The sequence below is a fragment of the Mobula hypostoma genome, chromosome 28, assembly GCF_963921235.1.
Source record: "Mobula hypostoma chromosome 28, sMobHyp1.1, whole genome shotgun sequence".
Lineage (NCBI taxonomy): Eukaryota > Metazoa > Chordata > Chondrichthyes > Myliobatiformes > Myliobatidae > Mobula > Mobula hypostoma.
In genome coordinates, this window is record NC_086124.1 from 21,866,399 (window position 1) to 21,894,242 (window position 27,844).

A 27,844-nucleotide genomic window follows, 5' to 3' on the forward strand; every position below is an offset into this window, starting at 1 on the left:
GGGTGAGAGACGGCAGGGGAAGGGAGAGGGGGAGGAGGGGGAGGGGGAGAGGGGAGGGGGGAGAGGGGGAGGGGGAGAGGGAAGAGGAGAGAGGAAGGAGGGGAGAGGGAGGAGGGAGAGGGAGGAGGGAGGAGGGAGAGAGGAGAGAACAGAGATCCACGCAGAGAGAGAAACAGATGTACACATGCAGATACACACAAACATGCAGACACACCAAAACATACATACACACACAAACACATATGCACACAGACACAGATGGACAGAAACACACTCACACTGAAAATCACAGTCACACACTCTCCTTTGTTCAAAGCAAGAAAATGCAGCCACATCCGTTTAACCCTTCCTACACCCTCCACCAGCTGACACAGGAGATGGGGGTTCCAGGCAGTGGGGGAAGGCAGGGCCACACCACTGCAGCTGGTTCCTCCAACTGCAGTAAAAAGCTTCCAACCCACCTACCGCAGCCCCCCTCCCCACAGGACTACAGCCCCAGGGAGGGGAGGGGAGAGGCTGCACCAACTACCGGTGCTTGCAAGTGAAAGCCACGCTGCTAATCCCGGGGAATCCCATAGCTCGGCTTTAGCAGATGACTCACAGAGTCGTACAACACAAAGAGAGGCCATTTGGCCCAACACGTCCCGACCCACCACCCCTCAGGTCCTGCTCAGGCATAGCCTGCCGCCACAACCTCCCCAGCGGCTCAGAATGGGATCGGGCAGGAGAACGTGGCGGCGCCTGGGACACGGCCACCTTCACACCAGTGAGACCAACCTAGGCTGGGACAACTGCTTTGTCGAGCACCTTCGCTCCGTCCACAAAGAGCAGGATTTCCCGGTGCCCAACCATTTTAATTCCTACCCCTATTCCTCTTCTGACATGTCGATCCAAGGCCTCCTCTTGTGCCATGATGAGGCTCCCTCAGGGTGGAGGAACAACACCTTGTATTCTGTATGGGTAGCCTCCAACCTGATGACACTAATATCAACCTCTCCTTCTGGTAAAAATGTATTTTCCTCCCCCTTCTCTCTTCAGTTCCCCACTCTGTCCTCTTAACTCTTCTCAGCTGCCTATCGCCTCCCCCTGTGTCCCCTCCTCCTTCCCTTTCTACTATGGACAACTCTCCTCTCCCATCAGATTCCTTCCTCTCCAGCCCTTTACCTTTCCCACCCACCTGGCTTCACCTATCACCTTCTAGCCATCCTCCTTCCCCTTCCCCCCACCCTTTTTATTCTGGCATGCTCCCCCTTCCTTCCCGGTCCTGAAGAAAGGTCTCGGCCCAAAACATCGACTGTTTATTCATTTTCATAGATGCTGCCTGACCTGCCAAGTTCCTCCGGCATTTTGTGTGTGTTGCTCTGGATTTCAAGCATCTGCAGAATCCCTTCTGTTTAATCATTATCAGGGCCAGGAGCAGGGATGACCACACTCAGGTTGTACTGGGCAAAAGGGTCCAGACAGTTGACAGAGAGCAGACGTAGTTCGGGGGGAGGGGAGCACTGAGTACCAAGTTGGGACGTTCTGGTCGCCTGGCTATAGGAAGCTGTCATTGAGCTGCAGGGGGAGCAGGGGCAGGAAAGATTCATGAGGACATTCCCGGCACTGGAGGGAGGAGAGACTGGACAGGGCCTGGAGGTGACCTGATATCATCATCATTATGTGACATGTTGTATGCCATGGGCAGTCCTGGGCTTTCCATGCCCATGGTTGTTCTTGGCAAATTTCTCGACACACGTGGTCTTTACAAGACGGGTGACCCCAGCCATCATCGATACTCTTCAGAGATTTTCAGCCTGGCGACAGTGGTTAAGTAACCAGGACTTGTGAAGCCATGGGAGATGGTGGAAATCTTGTGACCTTGACTGGGGGCTAAGCAGGTGCTACACCTTGCCCAAGGGTGACCTGCAGGCCAGCAGAGGGAAGGAGAGCCTTACACCTCCTCTGGTGGAGACGCATCTCCACCCTGCCAGCCGTAGTGGTTTATAAAACCACGAGGAGTGTAGATAAGATGGTGGTCAGAGTCTCTCTCCGCAGGGTTGGGGAATAAGAACTAGAGGGCACAGGTTTAAGGTGAGAGGGGAGAGATTTAACAGGAACCTGAGCAGCAAACTTTTTCACCCAGAGGCTGGTCTGTATATGGAAGGAACTTCCAGAGGAAGTGGGCGAAGTGGGTACCTGAACAACATTTAAAAGACACTTAGACAGGTGCAAAATTTTATGTATTGCATTGTACTGATGCCACAAAAAAAAACACATTTCATGAGTGGTGATAAACCTGGTTCTGATAAGGGGACGGGAGCGAGAAGCACCAGAGAGATATTCTGTAATGAACAATAAACCAATTGCTTGGAATCAAGTAACCTTGCCTGGTGTCTCGGGGCTGGGTGTGTCTGCACCCACACCATCCCTCACCCACCACAACCGCCCCCCCCCCCGGGTCCCGCCACTCCTCCTCTGCCACCTGTCCCACACCGCTCCCGCAGCACTCCACCCACACCATTCCCAACTTCCTTTGCTCCTGCCAGATATACAAACGCGCTCTCTGCTCCACGTTGACACACACAGTACTGTTACCGATATTCTGTGATTTACGGATTGGACTGTGGACTCTTTCAGTATTATGCTTTTAAATTCTGTGTTTCTACCGGTTCTTTCGAGGTCTGTTTACTCTCGATTTGTTAGGTTTTTCTGCGTGGGGGTGTTGATGTTCTTGTCACTGTTGGCATGATTTATTTGTTTGTGTGCATGGGGGGGGTGGGGAGGGTTGATATTTTTCTTTGAACGGCTTCCATGTTTGTTTTTGTTTTGTGGCTGTCTGGAGAAGACAAATCTCAGAGTTACATACTGCATACGTACTTTAATAATCAATGTTACTTGAACCTTGAACCAACATATATGAGCCTAAGACTTTTGCACATGGATAGAGGATTACAGGTAGGTGGGACTGGCTGAGATGAGCAGCCTGGGTCAGCAGAGATGAGGTCGGCCGAGTGCAGTGTGGCTCTGAGGCAGAGAAGGCCATGGTAAATGGGAACAGTATGCAATGGTTGGAACGATCTGGATGGGCTGAGGAGCCTGCTCTGTAACACATGGGCTGGAATCACACACAGGCCAAGGAGAGGATATTACATGAACCTGAGAAGCCAGCTGCTTCACGTTTACTGCGACTGAGCTCTCTGTAGATTCCCTCACCTCCCACCTCCCCCCCCACCACAACCCCCGATGTGCATTCAAGCAGCGACACAGAACGAATCTGCCAGCTCAGTGGGAACAGACACGGCCACAACGCAGGGCGAATCACAGACCCCACTCCTCGCCCACCGCACAGGACACTGAGAGGTGTTCAGCCCAGAGGCAACACACAAAAGGAAAGCCCATCAGCTCTGTCATCGTTGCGTCAGTGGAAAATACTACAGACAGCACGCAAAGGGGGGGGGGAGAGAGAGAGAGAGAGAGAGAGAGAGAGAGAGAGAGAGAGAGACAGAGAGAGAGAAGAGAGGAGAGAGAGAGAGGTGAGAGAAGGAGAGGGGGCAGAGGGGGAGAGAGGGGGCAGAGGGGAGAGGGGAGGAGGGAGAGGGGGAGAAAGGGGGGGAGAGGGGGAGGGGGAGAGAGAGAGGGGGTAGAGAGAGAGGGGGTAGAAAGACAGGAAAGAGAAGCCAGGGAGAGTGAAGAGAGGTGGAAGTGTTACTGAAACCTGAGCAGAGAGCGCAGGGGAAGTCCTGGCCTGAAATCCCCCCACCTCAAACACCTGGTGTGAGCAAAAGAAATGGCTTCCGCATCTGCGCAGCCAACAGTGGCTCCCTTCAGAGCCGGGCAGTGTGTGCTGTGCATGGTGCGGGAATGTTTGAGAGATGTGGTCAGGCAGGATCCTCAATGGAGGTCTTTCTTCTCCTCAGGCCCTCCTCTGTTGACGCACTCCCTGCCACGCCAGCGGCCAGCGTCTCCGGGCTGCCCCTGTACAGCCAGAGGGCTGGCGGCTCAGTGCAGCCAGGGCTCTGGCTGGCAAACTGGGCTGTGGGCTCGACCCAGCAGGTTGGCAGTAACCGAGCTCTCTAGTGAGTACTCCATGTTCCTGCTCATGCTTCACTACCCACAAACACAGCAGCACATCTCTCTCCGCCCCGCAGTCTAATCACCATGCAAACCCTGCACTGTACGTCACCCTTCCACAATTCCTGTATACCATACTCTCTCCTCTCTCTCCCTCCCTCGTAAACTCTCTCCTCACTCTCATCTCCCCCTTTCTCGGTCTTAAGAGCATTCAGAAAGATTTTGTTGTGAGGATCAGTGAGTGGTTGGGCATATTGCGCGTCGATATGCAGAAATAAAGTGAAGGAATGCTCGGGATGGGAATATTCCCTGAATCAGGCCACTCGGCCCTGACGTCCGTGCTGACTGTGACGTCAGTCTAATCTACTGACATCTGCCTCAACTACGGAGACCAATAAGCAGTCAACATTCATCAGGATCTCAGCCCGAAACGTCGACCGTTTATTTTCCCTCCACAGATGCTGCCTGACGCATCGTTCCTCCAGCAGTTTGTGTGTACTGCTCTGGATTTCCAGCATCTGCAGAATCTCGCTAGTCTCTCTGTTACCTGCCTTGTCCATTAGTCTGTTTAAATGCCCCTTAAATGCTAGCATTTTGCCTGACTCCACCCTGTCTCCTGACCACAGCTATCACTCTCTGTGTGGGGGGAAAAAAACTTGCCCCGCCATCTCCTTTACAGATTCCCCCACCCCCCCAACTTAAACCTCTGCCCCCCCACCCAGTGCACTCAGTGGCCACTTTATTAGGTACACCTGTACATTAATGCAAATATCTAATCAGCCAATCAAGTGGCAGCAACTCAATGCATAAGAGCATGCAGACATGGTCAAGAGGTTCAGATGTTGTTCAGACCAAACATCAGAATACAGGAAGAAATGTGATCTAAGCAACTTTGACAGCGGAATGATTGTTGGTGCCAGATGGGGTAGTTTGAGTATCTCAAAAACTGCTGCTCTCCTGAAATTTTCACATACAGCAGTCTCTAGAGTTTACAGAAAATGGTGTGCAAAGCAAAAAAAAAAAATCCAGTGAGCGACAGTTCTGTGGGTGAAAATGCCTTGTTAATGAGGGAGGTCAGAGGAGAATGGTCAGACTGGTTCAAGCTGACAGGAAGGTGACAGTAACTCAAATAACCACGATACAACAGTGGTGTGCAGAAGAGCATCTCTGAACACACGACATGTCGAACCTGGAAGTGGATGGGCCATAGCAGCAGAAGACCATGAGCAATCACTCAGTCACCACTTTATTAGGTACAGGAGACGTCCAATAAGGCGGCCACTGAGCATATATGACATTTCAACCCTAGGACAGGAATACTGGCTGTCTTCTCAGTCAATTCCTCACATAATCTGGTTGATCCCTTTACAGGAAGGCCGTGGGGGCTTTGGAGAGGGTCCAGATGAGGTTCACTAGGATGCTGCCTGGATGGTAGAGTTAACTAAGAGCTATCAGGAGAGGTTGGACAATCTTGGGTTGCTTTCTCTGGAGCGACAGAGACTGAGGGGAGACCTGGTAGGCATTTATAAGATTACCGGAGGCAGATGTATCAGAGTAAGCAGCCAGAATCATCAGCGTAGAAATGTCAAATTCTGGAGGACGTGCTTCAAGGTGAGAGCAGGAAAGTTCAAAGGAGATGTGTGGGGGAGTGCTGGATGCCTGGAATGTGCTGCCAGGGGTGGTGGTGGTGGAGGCAGGTACGATAGAGACTGATACATCAACACATGGGCAGACAGGAAATGGAGGGATATGGACCACTTGCAGGCGTAAGGCCTTTAGTTTAATTTGGCATTGTGTTCAGCACAGACAGGATGGGCCGAAGGGCCTGTTCCTATGCTGTAATGTTCTATGTTCAGTCTCTGCCACCCTCTGCCCCGTGATTTGCTCCCACATCCCAAAAATAAGCAGGCTGGTACGGTTAATTAGCTCCCCCCACCCCGTCCCCACCTCCAACCTCTTCTTTTCCAGCCCTGATGACGGGTGTCGGCCCGAAACATCGACTGTTTATTCCCCTCCGTAGACGCTGCCTGACCCGCTGAGTTTCTGCACCGTTTTGTGTGATGGACAAGCTTGGGCTGTTTTCTCTGGGGTGGCGGAGGGTGAGAGGAGGCGGAAAAGAAGTTTGAAAACTTGATGAGAGGAGTACATAGTGTAGTCAGGCGGTACCTTTTCCCCAGGGTACTTGGGAACTTGCAACTTCGACTTCGAGAGGGCATGCATTTAAGGGGGGGGCGTTTAAAGGAGATGTGCAAGGTCTATGTTTCTTTACAGTGAGTGGAGGGTGGCTCGAATGTGGTTGGACAGACACATCGATGTACAGGAAACAGAGGGAGATGGACTTTATGCAGGCAGAAGGGATTCGTTCGATTCGGCACCGTGACCAATGTAGACAAGGTGGACCGTGTTACGTGAGAATGGAGCAAGACAACAATGGAACAATCGACTGGACCTCCTACATGCGGAGGGTTTCCCTCTTTTGGCGCCAGCTTTTGAGCGTGCACGTTTCCAGCTTGGCGAGCACGGCCATCGCTCCCACATTGTAAACTGCCCATCGTGTACCCGTTACCAACACAAATCAGTAAAAATGTTTAATCCGACAATTCCGTCGTCGCAACTGCTCCACGCATTACCTAACAGGCCGGAGGGCTGTACCACTCTATGTTCCAGGTAACAGAGTTTCCCGAAGCGCGGCACAGACCCAGGATCGAGCTTTTTGGAACTGAGCCTGGTCCAGAAGGGAGGGGGACACGGCAATGAGTGCATACCGTTTCAAGGCCAATGCTGAGGAAGGGGAAGGGGGTGGAAAGAAGGGCTGAATAGCTCCAGACTGTCCTCCCACCGGCACGGAGATGCTTTCCAGGCCAATGAATTAAACGTAAGCGGGTGGTGAGGGCTTCGACCCACTGAGTTTCTTCCACAGTACCTGGGTCATGACCCACCCACCTCACCCCTCCAATGCCAGATCTTCCCTTGGGCAACCAGAGTTCTAGCCTGGCACCGGCCCCCCACCACCCCCCCAAGCTGATTTCAGGAATCACTCCATCTTCCTTGTAATTCCCAGCTTCACTGAATGCTTGAGCGCTCTCACACATCCTGACAGGATCAGCCCCCAGACCACACAATCTGTGCTCTTAACTCCTTCAGTCCTGGCTCAGAACCACCTGGGCAACCGAGGTTATTCCAACTGTTCTGCCTATATATGCACTGGGCTTGATATCTCACAGTGATCCCACTGTCCCACTCTTTTCCCACTGCCCCGTGACAGTCCCCAAACTAATCCCACTGTCCCACTCTCTCCCCATAGCCCTGTATCAGTCCCCAAACTAATCGCACTGTCCCGCTCTCTACCCACAGCCCTGTGTCAGTCCCCAAACTAATCCCACTGTCCCACTCTCTCCCCATAGCCCTGTATCAGTCCCCAAACTAATCGCACTGTCCCGCTCTCTACCCACAGCCCTGTGTCAGTCCCCAAACTAATCCCACTGTCCCACTCTCTCCCCATAGCCCTGTGTCAGTCCCCAAACTAATCCCACTGTCCCGCTCTCTACCCACAGCCCTGTGTCAGTCCCCAAACTAATCCCACTGTCCCACTCTCTCCCCACAGCCGTGTGTCAGTCCCCAAACTAATCGCACTGTCCCACTCTCTACCCACAGCCCTGTGTCAGTCCCCAAACTAATCGCACTGGTCCACTCTCTACCCACAGCCCTGTGTCCCTCCCCAAACTGTTCCACTGCCCTCTGTCAGTCCCCAAATTAATCCCAGGGCTATGCTCCCTCCCCACAGCTCACAATAATCCCACTGCCCCACTCTCTCCCCACAGCCCTGTCAGTCCCCAACTAATCCCCTAACCCTGCCCTCTCCCCACAGCCCCCACTGCCCTGCACTCTCCCCACAGCCCTCTGTCAGTCCCCAGACTGATCCCTGCTCTCTCCCCAGAGCCTTGTACCTTTCCTGGTTTTGCAACGTTTAATCCAATTTGCAGAAATGCCTCAAATACTCCGGGTGGAACACCTGCGAATGATCTGGGGCCTGGGGTAGGGAGGGACACTGACACGAACATCCCACCGAGCCGCACATATTATCGCCGACGGATGGGTGTGATGGGGTGGTTAATCACATCAAAGAATTGGCACTGTGAATGCAAGGAGCCGTTTTGTGCTCAGAGAGTCTCTGTCCCGAACATGAGGTGTTAAATGAACGTGCGTCTGCACAGCACAACAAATCTCCGCCCCCCCCCCCCGAAACATTCTTTCCCTATTAACAGCCTGGTGCGCTGCGTACTGAATGCCCAGGAGATCTGTCAGGCATTAATGTTTCAACAGATCTACCTCAGCCTCAGAGTCTCAGCATGACCTTTGAAGGCTGTGTGCGCACTCGGGGATGGTGCTGAGAGCGTCTCGTGTGAAGGTGACAGAGAGAGAGAGACAGAGACAGCAAGAGATATACACACAGAGACAGAATCAGAAAGACACTGAGGAACAGAGAGAAAGGGAGGGAGAGAGAGGGGGAGACAGAGAGGAAGAGTGAGAGAGGGGGGAGAGAGAGACAAAGACAGCAAGAGATATACACACAGAGACAATCAGAAAGACACTGACAGACAGAGAGAGAGAGAGGGAGGGAGGGAGAGAGAGAGGAAGAGAGAGAAAGGGGGAGAGAGAGACAGAGACAGCAAGAGATATACACACAGAGACAGAATCAGAAAGACACTGAGGAACAGAGAGGCAGAGTGAGAGACAGAGAGGGAGAGGAAGAGAGATACACACACACAGAGTTAGAGAGAGACACTGAGAGACAGATAGAGGGGGAGAGAGAGAAACACACAGACAGTGAGGGATATACACACAGAGACAGAAAGATGCTGACGGGCAGAAAGAGAGAGACACACACACAAAGACTCACAGAGAGACACTAAGGGACAGAGAAGAGGGCGCACAAAGTGAGAGAGAGACTCAGGCAGACAGTAAGAGAGACACTGAGGGACAGAGACAGAGAGAGACAGAGACACACTGAGAGAGATACGCACAGAGAGTCACAGAGAGATACTGAGAGACAGAGGATGACAGATAAACGGTGAAAGAGAGAAAGAGACACACAGATAGAGGACAGAGAGTCACAGAGAGGACAGTGATAGAAGGACAGAAAGAGAAAGAGAAGGGTACAGAGTAAAAGCGAGAGAAACAGCAAGAAGGTCATTCAGAGACAAAGCAAGGGAGAGAGAGACAGAGGGAAAGAGACTGTTAGTGCAAGTCAGAGAGAAGAGATACAGCATTGGACGGTGGGGGGGGTCTGTGAGAGGGGGTGTGTGTGCATCTGCGTGTCTCTGTCTGTGTCTCTATGTGTGTCCGTGTGTGTGTCTGTGTGAGTTTGTGTGTATGTCTACGTGAGTTTGTGTCTGCCTGTGCCTGTGTGTGTGTGTCTGTGTGTGTGTGTGTGTGTGTGTGTCTGTGTGACTGTGTGTGTGTGTATCTGTGTGCATGCGTGTGTGTGTGTGTGTGTGTGTATGTCTGTGTGTGTGAGTCTGTGTGTGTGTGTATGTATCTCTCTGTGTGCATGCGTGTGTGTGTGTGTGTCTGTGTGTGTGTGTGTCTGTGTGTATCTGTGTGAGTGTGTATGTGTGTGTCTGTGTCTGAGTTTGTGTGTGTGCCTGTGTGTGTCTCTCTGTGTGCATGCGTGTGTCTGTGTGTGTGTTTGTGTCTGTGTGTGTCTCTCTGTGTGCGTGTATCTGTGTGAGTGTGTGTGTGTGTGTGTGTGTGTCTCTCTGTGTGAGAGTGCGAGTGCGAGTGTGTGTGTGTGTGTCTCTGTGTGAGTGTGAGAGTGTGAGTGTGTGTCTCTACGTGAGGGTGTGTGAGAGTGTGAGTGTGTGTGTGTGTGTGTGTGTCTCTGTGTGAGTGTGAGAGTGTGAGTGTGTGTCTCTACGTGAGGGTGTGTGAGAGTGTGAGTGTGTGTGTGTGTGTGTGTGTGTCTGGAGCTTGCCGACTGCCTGCAGATCGGAGAAGCCAGCCGCTCTCCACGTTCGAGAATCCTGTGTCAGTGGGTGGTGCAGAAGAGAAACACGTAACAAAATAAAAATCAAATGGGCCATCTGTTTGCCTGTGATCTGCCCCTGCGATTCAGGGAGGGGAGGGCTACTGTGGGGGTGGGGGGGGACATACTGCTGATATCACCGGGGACACTTGGTCGAGGGAGTTAGTTACGCATGGTCAAGAGCTGTGGAGGGAGCTTGAACATCACTGAGGGGGTGTCATGTCATTAATCCTGCCCGTGTGTTCACTCAGGGAATCTGAGATTTGGCTCACACATCTCTCCCTTCAACAGCCGCCTGGGTTTAACCCTATCTTGCGCGGGCAGGATCACAACCAGGTTCATTATCACCGAAAAGTCACAAAATTTGTTGTTTTGTGGCAGCAGTACAGTGCAAGACATAAAACTTACTGTAAGTTACAACATAAAATATAAGCCAGCAGTGGAGAAGAGGAATAGCGAGCTGGTGTTCACGGGCTCGTGGGCCGTTCAGAAACCTGACAACGGGTCGGGGGGGTGTTTGCATCTGTATCACTGTATCTGCGTGTGTGTGAGAGTGAGTGTGTGTGTGTGTGTGTGTGTGTGTCAGTGTGCGAGACAGAGTATGTGTGTGCAAGAGTATGTATGTATTAGTGTGTATCAGAGTGCAAGAGTGAGAGAGTGAGACAGTGAGAGAGAGTGAGAGAGAGAGAGAGAGAGAGTGTGTGTGTGTGTGTGTGTGTGTGTGTGTGTGTGTGTGCGTGCGTAGCCCAGATCTTCTTATTCCCATCAACCACAGGATCTCATTGTGCTTGGTTGGGGGTGAGAGGTGGATCTGTTAGTTACAGCCCAGTGTGGACCTTGAATTCCTGGTGCCTTAAGGTTGGAGGGAAGGGGGGTGGTGTGGAGACTTTCTCCATGGGCGAAGAGGGGTGAAGCAGCTTGAGGTCACATCAGCCCCACTCCCTCCCCCCTCCCCCCTCCCACAACCACTGCCGAGCTCAGTTAAAGAGGACAGGGGCAGGGAGCTCAAATTGATGTAGGGGCACCCAAGCCAAGCGAGATTCTGCAACAACAAACGGGCGAGGCTGTCGCAGGCCAACGGTGGGATTGAGTTGTAAGGAGATGCTGGACAGACTGGGACTGTTTACCCTGGAACAAAGGAGACTGAGGGGTGACCTTATAGAGATTTATAAAACCACCAGTGACATCGATAAGGTGGACGGTCAGTCTTCCCCCTCGCCCCCCAACCCTAGGGGTGGCACAGGTAAAGAGGGCAGAGATGAAGGTATCAGTCACAGCACTGAGTGCACTCTGGTATAAAGGGTTAAGTCTGTTACATCTAGGGCAGGGGCTCCCAATCTGGGGTCCATGGACCCCTTGCTTTATGGCATTGGTCCAGGGCATGAAAAAGGTTGGGTCCTGCTGATTAAGGTTTACATCCGGACCTAGATCAACTGGGGAAGGTGGGCCGATGAACGGCAGATGCAGTTTAACTCGGACAAGCGTGAGGTCTTGTACTTTGGGAAGTTAAACCAGGACGGGACTCACAGTGAATGAGAGGGCCCTGGGGAGTTCTGTAGAACAGAGAGACCCAGGGGTACAGGTATATGGTTCTCTGAAAGAGGCATCACAGGTAGACAGGGTGGTGAAGTTGGTTGTATCAGTCAAGGCACTGAGTGCAGGTGATGGGACGTCATGTTGCACCTGTAAAAGACGTCGGTGAGGACGCACTCAGAGTATTGTGTGCAGTTCTGGTCACCCAGCTATAGGAAGGATGCCATTAAACTGGAGAGAGGGCAGGAAAGATTCACTAGGATGTTCCTGGGACTGGAGGGATTGAGTTGTAAGGAGAGGCTGGACAGGCTGGGACTGTTTTCCCTAGAGTGAGGGAGGCTGAGGGGCAACTTTAGAGGTTTATAAAACCACGAGAGTGGATGGTCAGTCTTTTCTCCCAGGTGGAGGGAAGTCTAAAACTAGAAGGCACAGGTTTAAGGTGAGAGGGAAGAGATTTAAAGGGGAACTGAGAGGTAAATGTTTCGCCCGGAGGGTGGTCAGTCTGTGGAACGAGGAAGTGGTTGAGGTGGGTACAATGTAAAAGACACTTCAAAAGGTACACGAGAGGGATATGGTCAAAGCACTGGCAAATTAAACTGGCCTGAACAGGAATCTGGGTCAGTGTGAATGAGTTGAGCCAAAGGGCCTCTTTCCACGCAACCACACCTCAGTCCTGCCCCCTCGAACACACTCCACCCTGCTCCTCCCCTCCCTTTGCGGTTGAGACACGAGCCGACAGGCAGTGCTGACACACCCATGCCCAAGAGGTTAGCGCACAGCCAGATAGCAACAGGCTCCACACATCTGGACTGGGTGGGAGCCTGTCAGCTTCCCCAACACAACCTTCCAGGACCAGCGGTCACCCTCCAACCCTCAGCCTCTGACCCGGGGCGAGGCAATGGACCTTGGGGGGAGGTGGCTGGGGGGGGGGTGGTGATAAGGGATGCATGAATGCACTACCTTACAGATCCCCCCCTCTGTGTGTGTCTCTCTCCTTCTCTCACACTGCTTCTTTCTGTTTCTCTCTCTCTCTTCTATCTTTTGCCTATCTATCTCTGTCTTTGTTTCCATTTTCAATTCTCTGCCTCCATCTCATGTCTCTTCCCATCTCTCTCCCCCTCCCTCTCAGTCTTTGCTTATCTGGCTGTCTCACTCTTCTCTGCCTCTGCCTTCATCTCCATTTATCTGCCTCCATCTCTCTCTTTCCCCATCTCGTCTCTCTGTTTTTCTCTCTCTCCATCTCCATCTTGCTGCCTCCATCCCTCTCTCTGCTCCCTCACTGTCTCTCTCTCTCTTCCCATCTCTGTCTCTCCCTATCTCTCACTCTCTCCCTCCCTTTCCTTGCGAGAGGGACAGCGTTCAAATGAGCCTGCTGCCTCTCGAGACCTGCCCCCTCAAACCCCTCACCCCTGATCATTAGGTTCCAGGATTTATTTTATTGTATTCATATAGGGCACAGAACAGGACCAACAAATTGTGCCGGCCAGCAACCCACCTATTTAACCCTAGCCTAATCACGAGACGATTTAGAATGATCAATTAACCTACTAACCCGTGCACCTTTGGACCGAGACAGGAAACCGGAGCACCCGGAGTAAAGTCATGTGGTCACGGGGAGAATGTACAAACTCCTTATATATGACACCGAAAATGAACTCTGAGGCCACAAATTATAAAGGAGACGAGCTAACCTCTGTGCTATGCGGGGCCCTCAATGTTGCTCCTCGGGGCCGAGGGAAAGGCGTGAAGCGGGCAGAGCCTCAGCTGACAGTAAACCCCATCTACGCCACAGGCACAGAAGTAGACCTGGCCCGTTTCCCACCCCAGTGCTATTCCCTCTTCTCCCCTCAGCCCGATCGGCAGTGGAGGGGTGGCGACGGGGGCAGGAGATCTCTGTTCTTGCCTGGGTGGGGTAGGGTTGTGGCAGCATCACAGCGGGAGTTGGTACCTAGCTGCTGTAGTCCAGGACGCCCGGATGTTTATACGAGTGATCTGAGTCCGGGAAGTGGGGGGAGAGGAGAGCGTCTGTAACATGGGACCTGATGGGACACGGGCCTTGGGAGTTCAGGATCCACAAGGGTGAGGCTGGGAAGAAGGGGGGGAAGTGGAATGAGGTGGTCCCAGGAGTATCAGGTCTGACGTCGAAGTCGACAAGGCCAAGACTCAATTCCCGAGATGTTCAGACCAATAAGGTGTTCACAGAGCTGAGAAAGAGTCCCTTCTGCCCAAATCATTCATACTAGCCGCTTTGGCCAGTTCCACTAAATCCATTTGCCTGCCTGTTCAATGCCCCATAAACGCAGTGGTTGTATCTAGTTCCACCACCGAAGACATCTTCAAAGACAGGGCTTCAAAAAGGTGGCACCCATCACCACATACCTCACCACCCAGGTCATGCCCTCTTCTCATTACTACCACCAGGGAGGAGGTACAGGAACCTGAAGACACACACTCAAAATTTTAGGAACAGCTTCAGATTTCTGAATGGCTCAGGTTAGGGTATGTGGAGGAATCAGAGGTCACTCCGGAACCTAAGTCTCAAAGATGGGCGACACGGACATTGGACATCCATGGTCAGATTTCAGACCAACAGAGAGTAGACGAGCTTCCGCTACCAGGGTCAGCCAGTTGTCAGCCAGTTCCGGAGTCGCAGTTCTATGTAGGCAAGAGGAACGAGGTTGACCTCCCCCCCACTACGCCAGGCTCGCAAACCAGTGAGACCGGAGCGCGAGTCCTAGTATTCAGCATCCCGCCATCGGCGAGTCTGGATTTCGAGGTCTGGTGCTCAGTGATCGGCAGGTCACAGCGTCGACAGCAAGAGGCCCGAGGACAAACCGGAAGTCTGGAAGTTGGGGCCCGTTGGCCAGATTTGAATCCGCGAGTCTGCTGGGGGAATCGAACCCTATTGTGAGCAGGCTAGAGTCTGCTGAAGGCTGGGGCACTGGAGTCCCAGGGTTAACTGTGTGCGCGCGGATGGGAGGGGAATACGGCTTGGTTTCTGCTTTTCTGCCAGGCACTGTTGGCTTGCTATGTTGGTGCCAGAATGCGTGCTGACACTTGCAGGCTGCCCCCAGCACACCCTCGGGCATGATGGCTGCCAACTCAAATGATGCAGTTCACTGTCTGCTTCAATGTGCCTGTCACAAATAAGCTTGTACAACACTACCTCCTTACTCTTCTGGCACACCAGAAATTCTGCGGATGCTGGAATTCCTGAGCAACACACAAAAAGCCGGAGGAACTCAGCAAGCCAGGCAGCACCTATGGAGGGGAATAAACAGTCGATGTATTGGGCCGAGACCCTTCATCAGGACTTTTTATTCCTCACTTTTACCCTTATTCTTTATGTTTATAATTTACGTTAACATGTCTTTGCTACAAACAAATCTCACATCATCTAAGTCAGTGATAATAAATCCGAATCCAGATTTCTGTGAAGAACAAGGCCTCTCCGAGCAAGCCTCCGTGGGGAAACTGCAGAGGAGCCACAGCCTGCTGGGGGGGTGGGAGGGGGGCAGAACGCAATGACTGATCTCCAGACCTCCTCCTTCCTCATCGGGAATCGCGAGCTCAGTCTCTATGCTGTGCATCTGCGTGCGGATCTGGCCCCCCTCCTGCTTCAACGCTACTCCCCAGGTATGAGAACGATCTGTGAACAGCCCTTCTCGGAGACCAACCTCAGAATCCATCTAGACTTGCTCCACAGTGCAACGGAGAATAACCCTTTCCAGTCCAACTTCCTGCAATTACAAAGGAGGCACAACAGCGGCCGTATTTCATGAGGAGTTTGAGGAGATTTGGTACGTCACCAAAGACGATTGCAAATTTCTACAGATGTACCATGGAGAGCATTCTAACTGGCTGCATCACCGTCTGGTATGGGCGGGGGGACTGCACAGAATCGCAAAAAGCTGCGGAAAGTTACAGGCTCCACCAGCTCCATCACTGGCCTCCTCCAGCTTGCAGGACAACTTCAAAGGTGGTGCCTTAAAAATGAGGCCCCATCATTAAGCACCCTCATCACCCAGGGCATGCCCTCTTCTCATTGCTACCATCAGGGAGGTGGCATAGGACCCCAAAGGCACACAGTCAAATTTTCAGGATCTGCAGAATTCCTCGTGTTTACGTTCAAATTTTCAGGAGTAGCTTCTTCCCCGGTGCCAAGAGATTAAGAATGGATGTTGAACTCATGACCACTGTCTCACTATTTTTCCCTCCATTTTCATACTACTTTTTAAAATTATATATATTTTTTGGCGTGTGCCTGCGTGCATGCGAGTCTGTGCGTGTGTGTGCATGCGCATCTGTGCGTGCGTCCGTGATGATGCCTTTTTCATGGCTTTTTTACAAGGCGCAGAGTGAGAGAGACTGTATGGCGCGACACTCCTCACACAGCCATTTTCGCAGTATTTTCCCTTTATTTTCTGAGGTCGAGTTGCAATCTCGACACTCAACCCGGCACGAACGGAAAGTGTACTCAGGAGCAGACCCGACTAGTTTTGAACCCGGGAACCTCTGCTCCCAGGTCCAGCGCCAATGTCGTTGTGCCACCAGCTGGCCCTAAAATTATATTTTTATATGTACATCTTATTGTATTTATAGCCCTACAGTGGGTGAGTCTAGGACCAGCAGGCACAGCCTCAGAATAGGGGGAACAGAAATGGGGAGGAACTTCTTAGGCAGAGGGTGGTGAATCTGTGGATTTCATTGCCAGAGACGGCTGTGGAGGCCAAGTCATTGGGTATATTCAAAGCAGAGGTTGATAGGTTCTTGATTAGTCAGGCGGTCAAAGGTTAGGGGCTCAAGGCAGGAGAACGGGGTTCAGACGGATAATAAATCAGACGTGATGGAATGGTGGTGTAGACTTGATGGGCTGAATGGCCTAATTCTCTCCCTGGATGCCTTAAGGTCTCTCCTTTTCTGTTACTCTCTACACAAGGGAGACTAAGCGCAGAGTGGGCGATCTCTTCGCCAAGAAGCTGCCTGCGCTCCATCCGCTCTAATGGAGCTCCCAGGTTACCACAGCACCTTTAATTCCTCCCCTCCCCCACACCAACTTATCTGTCCTCGGTCTCCTACACTGCCAGAGACACAACCCCCCGTCACCACCATCAGTAAAGAAGTAAAGGACTCTGAACCTCATCGTGAGGTGAGCAGCTACCCTGGGCCCGGTGCATCGACGCAACCACGAAGATGGCACGCCTGTGGCTCTACTTCGCTAAGAGTTTGAGGAGATTCAGTGTGGCACCAAAGACCCGAGCAACTTTCTACAGTTGTACAGTGGAGGGTTTTCTGACCGGCTGTATCGTCGTCTGGAATTGACGCTGCAATGCACAGGATCGCAAGAGGCTGCAGAGAGTTGCAGACTCACGGGCACAACCTTCCCCACCATTCCAGGACATCTCCACCAGACGGTGCCTCAAGGTGGCGGCGTCCTTCTCTAAGGACCCTCACCTCCCGGGATACGTCCTCTTCCCATCGCTACCATCCGGGAGAAGGTACAGGAGCCTGAAGGCACACAGGAACAGATTCTTCCCTTCTACCATCAGATTTCTGAATAGACATTGAACGCACAAACACTGCCTCACTATTTGAAAAAATTAGCTATTTTTTATAAATATAAATTGCAAATTACAATAACTGTGTGTGTGTGTGTGTGTGTGTGTGTGTGTGTGTGTATGCATATATATGCAGATCTGTAAATTTTTATTATGCTTTGCATTGCACCGCAGCCACAAAACAAATTTCACAACATAAGCTAGCGATATTAAAGCTGATTCTGATTCAAATGATGAACGAGTGGGACTAGGTGAGAGTAAGAGTTCGGCACGGACTAGAAGGGCCGAGATGGCCTGTTTCCGTGCTGTAATTGTTATATGGTTATATGATCAGTCCGGGGATAGCGGCAATGTCTCACACGGGCTCATCGCAGATCGTCAGAGAGTCAGGGAACACAGAAGCTGGCCCCTCAGCCCTGACCAGCATTTCACCCATTCCTCTCACCCCCCCCCCATGTTACTGTGTCAAACTCCCCCAACTCCACCCAGATATTGGTGGGGGGGGAGCGCATGTTAGAACGTGGGAGGGAAGCGGAGTGATCAGAAGAAATCCACAAGGCCACAGGGTGAGTGTGCAAATAAGAACCCCCCCCCCACACGCACACACACACACACACACACACACACACACACACACACACACACACACACGCACACACACACATGCAAATCGGAATTCCAAACTCATGATGCAGGAGGTTGTTCTGCCCACAGAGCAATCCCATTGCCACTGATATTCCCTGCTTTCTCCAGTTACTCAGAGGGCAATTAACCCACCGACCCTGCACGACTCCACAGGCGTCGGATGGCAGAGGTCGGGATCGAACCCAGGCCTTCCCGCTGCGCCACTCCGCCCCCGGATGCCGGCGTAATCTTCTCTCTTCAAAACAAGCCGGCGAGATCCTGCCTCAGCTGAGAACGCTTCACCAGAAGCACTGAGGTTGTAAAAGCCCCTTCCGGCGAGAAGAAAAAAAATAAACGCAATGCTTCTCTCTCGTCACAGGCCAATTATGCATCAGCCAGCAACAGCAGCCTGAGACGGAACCTTATTCCCTGTGACTCAGATCAGATGAATGTCTCCAGTGGGCCACTAACGCAAATCTCTTACAAAACAAACACACACACACACACTCACTCTCGCACATAGCACAGATACACAACATGGTGTAGAAAAGCAAACAGGGTACTTGCCTTCACTAGCCAGGGCAAGGAATACATGTGCAAGGAGGTTCTGGTAACAACCAGGCCCAGTACTTGCTGAAGTTTAGAAGAATAGTGGGGGGGGGGAGAGGGGGGTGGTGGGCAGGATTCTCATTGAAACCTACCAGATATTGTAGGGCCTAGGTACAGCGGATGAGAGGAGGATGTTTCTTATCGTGCGGGAGTCTAGGACAGAGGGTACAGCCTCAGAATACAAGGACGTCTCCTTTGGAGCAATGATAAGGAGGAATCACATTAGCCGGAGGGCGGTGAATCTGTGGAATTCATTGCCACAGACGGCTGCAGAGGCCAAGGCAGTGGGTATATTTAAAGCAGAGGTTGATAGTGTGTCAAAGGTTACGGGGAGAAGGCAGGAGAATGGGACGGAGAGGGATAATAAATCAGCCACGATGAAAGAGTGGAGCAGACTCAATGGGCCGATCGACCTAATTCTGCACATATACAATGCAGAAGACACAGGACACTTGCCTTCATTAGCCGGGACAGAGAATACAAGAGCGGGGAGGTGACGCTATGACTTTATAAACCACTGGTCAGCCCACAGCTGGAGTACTGGTCACCACACTCTAGGAAGGGGTGACTGCACTGGAGAGGGTGCAGAGGAGATTCCCCAGGACGGAGCATTTCAGTTACGAGGAGAGACTAGAGAGGCTGGGTCTGTTCTCCCTGGAGTGGAGGAAGCTGAGGGGGGACCTGATAGAGGTAGACAGAATGACACGGGGTAGAGACAGGGTAGGAGGGTAGGGAGAATTACCCCGTGGCAGAGGTGTCCAAACCCAGGGAGCATGGTTTCAGGGTGAGGGGTGGAGAGGGGATCTGAGGGGGAATTTTTTTCCCTCCGAGGGAAGGATGGTTGGGATCTGGAAACTCACTGTCAGAGGGGATGGTAAGGGGGATGGGGTAGGGGAGGGTTGGAGACTCTCAACATTGAAAAAGTACCCAGCCGGGCACATGAATGGCTGAAAATGGCCTCAGCACTGGGGTAGAGGACGTGTCAGTATAGACTCGGTGGGCCGAAGTGCCTATCTGTGAATTACCAGGTGTAGAACAGGACACACACCTCTACAAAACCAAAAGCAAAATATCAAGGGAATGACATTAGATCCAGTCGGGCATCACAGGGCCCTGATCTAAATGGGAACCGGGTGGGGGACAGTCTCCGCTGGCTGGAATCATTCCCGGCACGGAGGAGGGTGGCTGTGGTGACTGAAAGTTAATCATATCAGCCACAGGATGTCCCTGCAAGCACACCCCAGGGTAGCGTTCAGAGCCCACCCACCACCAGCGGCTACCTCACCGCCGCATGCTCAGAGTTCAATTCCGCCACTGTCTGTAAGGAGTTTGCATGTCCACCCCATGGCCACGGGGCATTTCCTCTGGATGCTCCAGTCTCCTCCCACAGACCAAAGACATACCAGTTAGTAGGTTATTATCGAAACCACAGAACCCGGTGTTCGGACGACGACTTAAGTGCTGGGCCAAACCGGAAAGGCTGGGTACGGGCCATATCGAAGCGGTGGGGTCCAGGCCCCAGCGTGTTTTGAGGCAACCGAACCCAATGTCTGGTTGCCGATTTATGCACCAAGCCAGATCGCAATGGTCAGGGTGTCAGGGCCTGAAGCAAAGGCCGTCTATTTCAGCTCGCTGCTCCGCTCTGCACTAAACTAAGGGTCTGGGGACAGGACTCTCTTTGTGGACTTCAGTTCAGAACGCTATTTGCTTATGTTTGCTGCTTGCATGATTGGTGTTTTTTTCTCTCTCTCTGCACATTGGGTGTTTGACGGTCTTCTTTTTAATGGGTTCTTTTAGGTTTCTTTGTTTCGAGGCTGCCTGCTAGGAGATGATTCTCAAGGTTGTATAATATATACATACTTTGATAATAAATGTACTTTGAGCTTTGATCATTGTAAAGTGTCCCATGATTAGGCTAGGGTGAAATAGGTGGGTTGCTGGGCAGGGTGGCTTGTTGAACCAGAAGGATCTGTTCCGTGCTGTACCTCTAAGTTAATAAAACCAGCTGTTGGTAGGTCAAGCAGGACTTGTGGGTGGGGGCAGGGGGGCAAAGGGACAAAAAGTGTCGGCATTTCAGTTCAAGACCACGCACCAAATCACCAGTGTGGGCCCCTGCTTTGCCTGCCTTTCCGTTGGCTACGCGGAACAGACCCTGACCCAAAGCTCATCCCAGGAGCCCCTGGGCAGTGTAGACACCTACGTAGGACTATTGCTTATCGACTCAAGCTCCGCCTTCAATACTGTAATTCTAAGCCAACTCATTTCCAAACTCGGAGGCCTGGGACCCAACACTCCCTCTGCAACTGGATCAACTTCCTGACCGACAGACCACAATCGGTAATGACAGGCAGCAGCATCTCCACTGTGATTATTCTGAACACCAGTGCTCCACAAGATTGCATCCTCAGCCCCCTGCTCTAGCCCCTGTACGCTCACGACTGCGTGGCCAGGTTCTGCTCAAACTCCAGCTGCAAGTTTGCAGATGACACCACCGTGGTGGGCTGCATCTCAATTAGCACAGGAAGGAGATTGAGAGCTTCGGAACATGGTGGCATGAGAACAACCATTCCCTCAAAGAGCTGGTTGCTGACTTTGGGAAGGGGAGGATGATGCACACACTTCTGTCTACATCAATGGTGCTGAGGTCAAGAGGGTCGAGAGCTTCAAGTTCCCAGGTGTGAACATCACCAGCAATCTGTCCTGGTCCTACCACGTGGACACCATGGACCAAGAAAATCACCAGCACCTCTACTTCTGTGGGAAGCTAAAGAATTTCAGCATGTCCCCTCAGGTAAGGGTCCATCGACCCTTACCTATCTTTATCAATGCACCACAGAAAGTATCCCATCCGGATGGATCACGGCTCGGCATGGCAACCGCTCTGTCCGTGACTGCAAGAAACCGCAGAGTGGTGGACACAGCTCAGCACGTCACGGAAACCAGTCTCCCCTCCATGGACTCTGTCTACACTTCCCTCTGTCTCAGTAAATCAACCAGCAGAATCAAAGACCCCACCCATCCCGGACATTCCCTCTTCTCCCCCCTCCCTTCGGGCAGAAGATACAAAAGGCTGAAATCACGTCCCACCAGGCTCAGGGACAGCTTCTACCCCACTGTTGTCACTCTATTGAGTGGTCGCCTAGTACAATAAGATGAACTCTTGGCCTCACGATCAACCTTGTTATGATCTTGTACCATATTACCCATCTGCACTGCACTTTCTCTGTGACTGTGACAATTTATTCTGCATTCTGTTATTATTTTACCTTGTTCTACCTCAACACACTGTGTAATGATCTGATCTGTACGAACAGTGTGCAAGACAAGCTTTTCACTGTGTCTCAGTACATGTGACAATAATAAACCAATTTACCAATTTACTTTTAATCTCCTCAGACCATGTTGAAACCTTCTCCCTCTCACCGGATACAAAGACATGGGTACAAACCAAACACCAAAGCTGTTGTTTGAGCATGTCCCCTAGGAAACTGGGTTTCGGATTTACAAACAGCTCAACTCAGGAAAGTCACTCCGGAGAGGAACACTGTGGTAAATAGAGGAGTGACCACTTTATAGGTACTGTTGTGCACCTGCTCATTAATGCAAATACCTAATCAGCCAATCACGTAGCAGTAACTTAGTTGCATAAAAGCATGCAGACATGGTCAAGAGGTTCAGTTGTTGTTCAGGTCAAACATCAGAATGGGGAAGAAATGTGAGCTAAGTGACTTCGACCGTGGAATGATTGTTGGTGCCAGATGTGGTGGTTTGAGTATTTCAGAAACTGCAGATCTCCTAGGATTTTCATGCACAGCAATCCCTAGAGTTTACAGAGAATGGTGCAAGAAACAAAAGACATCCAGCGAGTGGCAGTTCTGTGGGCAAAAATGCTTTGTTGATAAAAGAGGTCAGAGGAGAATGGCCAGACTGATTCAAGCTGACAGGAAGGTGACAGCAACGCGTTGCAACAGTGGTGTGCAGAAGAGCATCTCTGAACGCACAAGAGGTTGAAGCTTGAAGTGGGTGGGCTACAGCAGCAGATCACAAACATACACTCAGTGGCCACTTCATTAGGTACCGGGGGGGGGGGGAAGGGGGCGGTAGCCACTGAGTGTCGGTAAGTACGGTGGACAGAATGGATAACTCAACGCATAAAAGCATGCAGACATGGTCAAGAGATTCAGTTGTTGTTCAGCCCGAACATCAGAAGGATTGTATCACTTACCACTTCTCTCCAATCTACCCTCTCTTTCTGCTGTGACCTTCTGTGACCTGTAGGCCCACGGGAGCTTGAGTACCTGAGGACAGAGAACATCATTCAAAGTTCAGTCTTTCACACTATTTTGCTTGCGAAATAGAAGAGTCACGGAACACTACAGCACAGAAACAGGCCCTTCGTCCCATCTGCTCTATGCCAAACCGTTAACCTGCCCAGTCCCATCAACCTGCCTCTGGCCCATGGCCCTCCCATCCACGTACCTATCCAAATTTCTCTTAAATGTTACAATCGAACCTGCATCCATCACTTCCACACTCTGAGTAAGGATGTTCCTCCTCATGCCCCCCTTCAACATTTTACCTTTCACCCTGAAACAACAACCTCTAGTTCTGGTCTTGGCCTAGGCAGAGTTACGATGGCGCTAAACAGCGATTCCTTTGCTTGCGTCTTCAGAAACAACTCTACTTCCATCTTTAATATCTTTATTTTTGCCTTTCGGGGTTCTTTTGAAGACCCTGACCTGGAGTTACGCGCTGACTTTGGTTCTTTGCGGGAATGGGACCCGTTCTCAGGGTTCCATGACTGGCTGTTGTTCAGCACGCCAAGAGGCGGCCTAGTATTTGTAATACTGATCTTGGGGCTCTGGAGATGGGCAGATCGAGGGTCGGTGTCCCGTGTGTCATTAGAGAGGCCGGAAAAATTTCTCGCTGTGGGCCCAAAGACCCGAGATCTTTGCGATCTTCAGGCACAGAGCTTGTAAAAAGTGACGAAACAGGCTTTTTAACATCATAAACCAGGTTGTTGTTATGTCTCCCGCTCGCTGTGAAAATGGAGGACACCTCCATCTCCCTTATGAGGGAGAGAGAGAGAACCTGTGGGTTGCCGAATGTTGGATGAATTGTGATAGTCTTTGGGGTAACTGCAAGGTCTGTGTCTTTGCAATCGCCTAGTTCATGCTTCTGCTCGGCAGCAGGTGTGCTTTTTGTTTTGCCGGTGGGGGGATTGTAGCTCGCCGCTGCTTACTCGTGGGAGGGGGGACTTTGGGGTTCTCATGTTTAACTGTCATTCATTGTTTGGGGCACTTCTCTGTTTTCATGGATGTTTTGCAAAGAAAAAGCATTTCAGAATGTATATTGTATATATTTCTCTGACAATTAAACTGAACATTTGAACCTTTGAAATAATGTTAGATTAGGAGGGGGCGCAAGAAAGCACACTAATAGTCTCCCCACTCTCCGAAAGCACACGTCTCTCGCACGCACAAAGCCAAATACTAAAAGTGTTCTCATTGTTAGGATCGGCCACGTTGAAGTATTGAGTGCTACAGAGACTCGATTGCAGAACAGGAGTTGGGACGCCACATTACAGCTGTTCGAGACGTCGGTGAGACCGCGCTTGGGAGTACTGAGAGCAGATCTGGTCGCCCTGCTGTGGGAAGGGTGCCATTAAGCTGGAGAGGGGGCAGGAAAGATTCACCAGGATGTTCCCGGGAAAGCACCAATGCCCAGGAACAGTAAGGATTACAGAAAGTGGTGGACATCACAGGCAAAGCCCTCCCTACCACTGACTACACAGAGCACCACGAGGAAGCAGGATCCAGTATCAATGGACACCTCCCACCCCCCCCCACACACACACACACACACACACACACACACACAACCACACTCACACACACACACACACACACACACACACACACAACCACACTCACACATACACAAACACACAACCACACTCACACATACACACACACACACACACACACACTCACACACATACACACTCACATACACACACACACACACAACCACACACACACACACACTCTCACACACACACACACACACACAGGCCATGCTCTCTTCTCACTATTACTATTGGGCAGGAGATACGGAAGCCTCAACTTCCACACCACTAAGCCGTTCTATTTTTAGTTCAAGATACAGCACAGAACCAGTCCTTCCGGCCCAGCGAGCTGTGCCAACCAGCAACTCTCCTACTTAACTCCAGTGAAATCACAGGACAATATACAATGATCAATTAACCCACTAACCAGTACTGTGGGAGGAAACCAGAGCACCCGGAGGAAACTCTCGGTCACAGGGAGACGGTGCCAGAATTGAACTCTGAACTCCAGGATACCCCGAGCTGTAATAATGGCAAGTTAACCACTACGCTGCCATGGTGCCCCCAGCCTCAGGGACCGCAACCATCAGGCTCCTGAACTGCTGTGGGTAACTTCATCCACCACTGATTCTACGACCTACAGACTCCCTTCCAAGGACTCTTCACAACTCTTGTTCCCTGTTTTTTTTATTCACACAGTTTGTCTTTCGCACATTGGGTGTTTGTCAGGCTTCGTCTGTTCATGTATAGCTTCTTGTAAATTCTGTTTTAAAATATTGCTTATTTTCCTGTAATGTCTGCAAGAAAATTAATCTCAAGGACAGCATTTAGTAACATATTCATACTTTGATAATGAAGCTAACTTCGAAATTTGGAGGGCTTGAGTTATAAGGAGAGGCTGGACAGACTGGGACTGTTTTCCCTGGTGTGAAGAAGACCGAGGGGTGACCTTATAGAGGTTTATAAAACCACGAGGGGCATAGATAAAGCCTTTTCCCTTAGGGTGTGTTCATTCGTTACGTGCAGTTTCATATGACGTAGGAGATCACAGTCTTTCCATGACCGTGATTGTTCTTGGCAGCTTTTTCTGCAGAAGTGGTTTGCAGTTGCCTTCTTCTGGGGCAGTGTTTACAAGACAGGTGACTCCAGCGATTATCAATACTCTTCAAAGATTGTCTGCCTGGCATCAGTGGTCGCCGAAGCAGGGGTTGTGATATGCACCGGCTGCTCACATGATCATCCACCACCTGCTCCCACAGCTTCACGTGACCCTGATCGGAGGGTCTGCACCTTGCCCAAGGGTGACCTGCAGGCTAGTGGAGGAAAGGAGCACCTTACATCTCCTTTGGTACAGATGTATCTCCACCCCACCACCCACCTTCCCAGGGTATTAAGGTGAGTGGGGAAAGACTTAAAGAGGCAACTTTTTCACCCAGAGGGTGCTCCATATATGGAACCAGCTGCCAAAGGAAGTGGTAGAGGTGGGTAGATACTCGGACAGGTACACAGATAGGGAAGGATTACTCTAAATCTTTCCTATCCCTGTACCTGTCCAAGTGTCTATTAAACAGTGTATCTGTATCCACCTCCACCGCTTCCTTTGGCAGCTCATTGTGTGTGCCTGAGCAAGTCCCCATTGGCCCACATCTCCCTAAACGTTTATGTTCTGTGTTTTTCACTCTTTCTTTTGCCACTTATGTTTCTTCTTTGCGCGTTGGAGGGGTTTGATGTTTTCCTCTGAACGGGTTCCATGGTTTTCTTTGTTTCATGGCTGTCTGTGTGGGAAGATGAATCTCAGGGCAGTATACTGCATAGGTACTTTGATAATAAACGTGCTTGGATCTTTGAACTTCAGAGGGATATGGATCAAAGGGGAGTATCTCATCAGGTCGGTAGGCAGGGACGAGTTGGGCCGAAGGGCTTGCTTCCATGCCATGTGACACTGGGGCTGGCCGATCCAAAACAAGATGTCCAAACCCCATCAATTCTCACCTCCTCACCTCAGGGTCTGTAGCTGGAGGAGAGGGGAGGCTGGAGTTACGACCCTCCTGCTTGAAGGAGGGGAGGATTCTTTCCTCTGCAGACCCTGCCCAAGCAGCAGGACACGGACCACCGCACGCACACAGTGTGCGTGTAAAAATGTTAGGTGTTTGTATTGTATTCTTTCCCTGCCAAGACAAACGTCAGCTTCCTGTCTCCTCCACCTCTCTCTCTCTCTTTTCTCCTCCCTCCCCCACACCTCAAAGGGCTGAGGGGCTAGTCAGTGGGGAGGGAGGGACGGGAACTACAGGCCCTCCCCACTGCCACAGACAAGGCACCCCACAAAAAGCGGCTGCCAAACTTCTTAAAAAGTTTGCTGGGACAAAAAATTTTAAATTGCACGAGCCAGACTGGAAAACCTCTTCTCCCCACCCCAACAAACCAAGCTAAAGGACCGGGGGAGGGGGGTGGTGGTGAGAGACGCTGACGAGCCTGACCCAGCGCGAGAGAGAGAGAGAGAGAGAGAGGGAGGGAGGAGGCCTGTCTCTGAGGCTTGGCTGCAGGCCAAGCCAGCTTGTTTGTGAGGAGGACCGGCAGGGCGGAACTGGTCAGAGGATTTCTTTTCTCCGCCCCCTCCCTTGCCATTTGGCAAGTGACCAGAGTCTCATCCCGCTGGTGGGACTCTGGAGAACAGCACTGCGTCATCTGCGTTGTTGTGCGAGGGGGCACTGCCCTCCCGAGGGATCACCCCAGTGCCTCAGTGCGGGGGTGGTGCTATCAGGTGGGAGGTGACGTTGGTGTGACTTCCCCCCCCCCGCACCCCTCACCCCACTTGCCCGCAGCCGATCTACATTAGGCAGGAAGTGGGGAGTTCCAGCTTCAGACAGCCCAGCACGAAAACAGGCCCTCCGCCCCGTCTGCTGACCGTGGACTGCTGCTTATCCTTCACTGATTCCTGCCTCTGCTCCCCCTCGGGTTCCAGCCCTCACCCGCACAAGGGAGGGGGTGGAATTCACAGCTGACTTACCTACCGAGCCGACCACTGGGAAGCTTTGGATGCCTGCAGACACACAGAAACACAGACACACACACACACACACACACACACAGACATGCAGCCCCTCGCACACACATACTGCACGTAAGCATACTCACTCGTGAGCTCAAAGCACACTCACTCACACGCATTCACAAGTATACACACAAGTGTTCACAACAATACTCACACACACACACATTTATATACACACACACATACACTTAGACAAGCAGACACACTCACAAACACACACACACACACACACACACACACACACACACACACACAGCACCAGTCATCGTATCACCACAGCTGTCTCTGTGCGGGGAATTCAGAGTGATTTAAAACAAAAACAAGAAATTACTCAAAAGGAAAAACAACACCATTTCTGTTGCTGTTAGCGAGCTCTCGCAAGTGTGAAATGTGCCTGCCGTGTTTCCCGCACCAGTAGCAGGGCTCACGACCAACTAACAGCTCTCTGAGCAGTCCCGGCGTCACGGACAGTGGGGAGGGTGGTGGTGGTCACTACTCAAGGTCTATGCCTCCCCTCCCTCCATCCGCAGCAGCCAGACCTC

At 51.6% G+C, this 27,844-nt stretch overlaps 1 protein-coding gene across 5 annotated transcripts in view; it reads right to left on the minus strand.

Moving 5' to 3' along the window:
• The window catches only part of LOC134338688 (methyl-CpG-binding domain protein 1-like), a 263,482-nt gene that overhangs the window by 202,241 nt on the left and 33,397 nt on the right, over positions 1–27,844 (minus strand). For all 5 annotated transcript variants that reach the window (XM_063034729.1, XM_063034728.1, XM_063034721.1 and 2 more), the window contains one exon: positions 22,628–22,700. The gene's annotated coding sequence lies outside the window, so the exon portion shown is untranslated. The remainder of the gene's footprint in view (positions 1–22,627; positions 22,701–27,844) is intronic.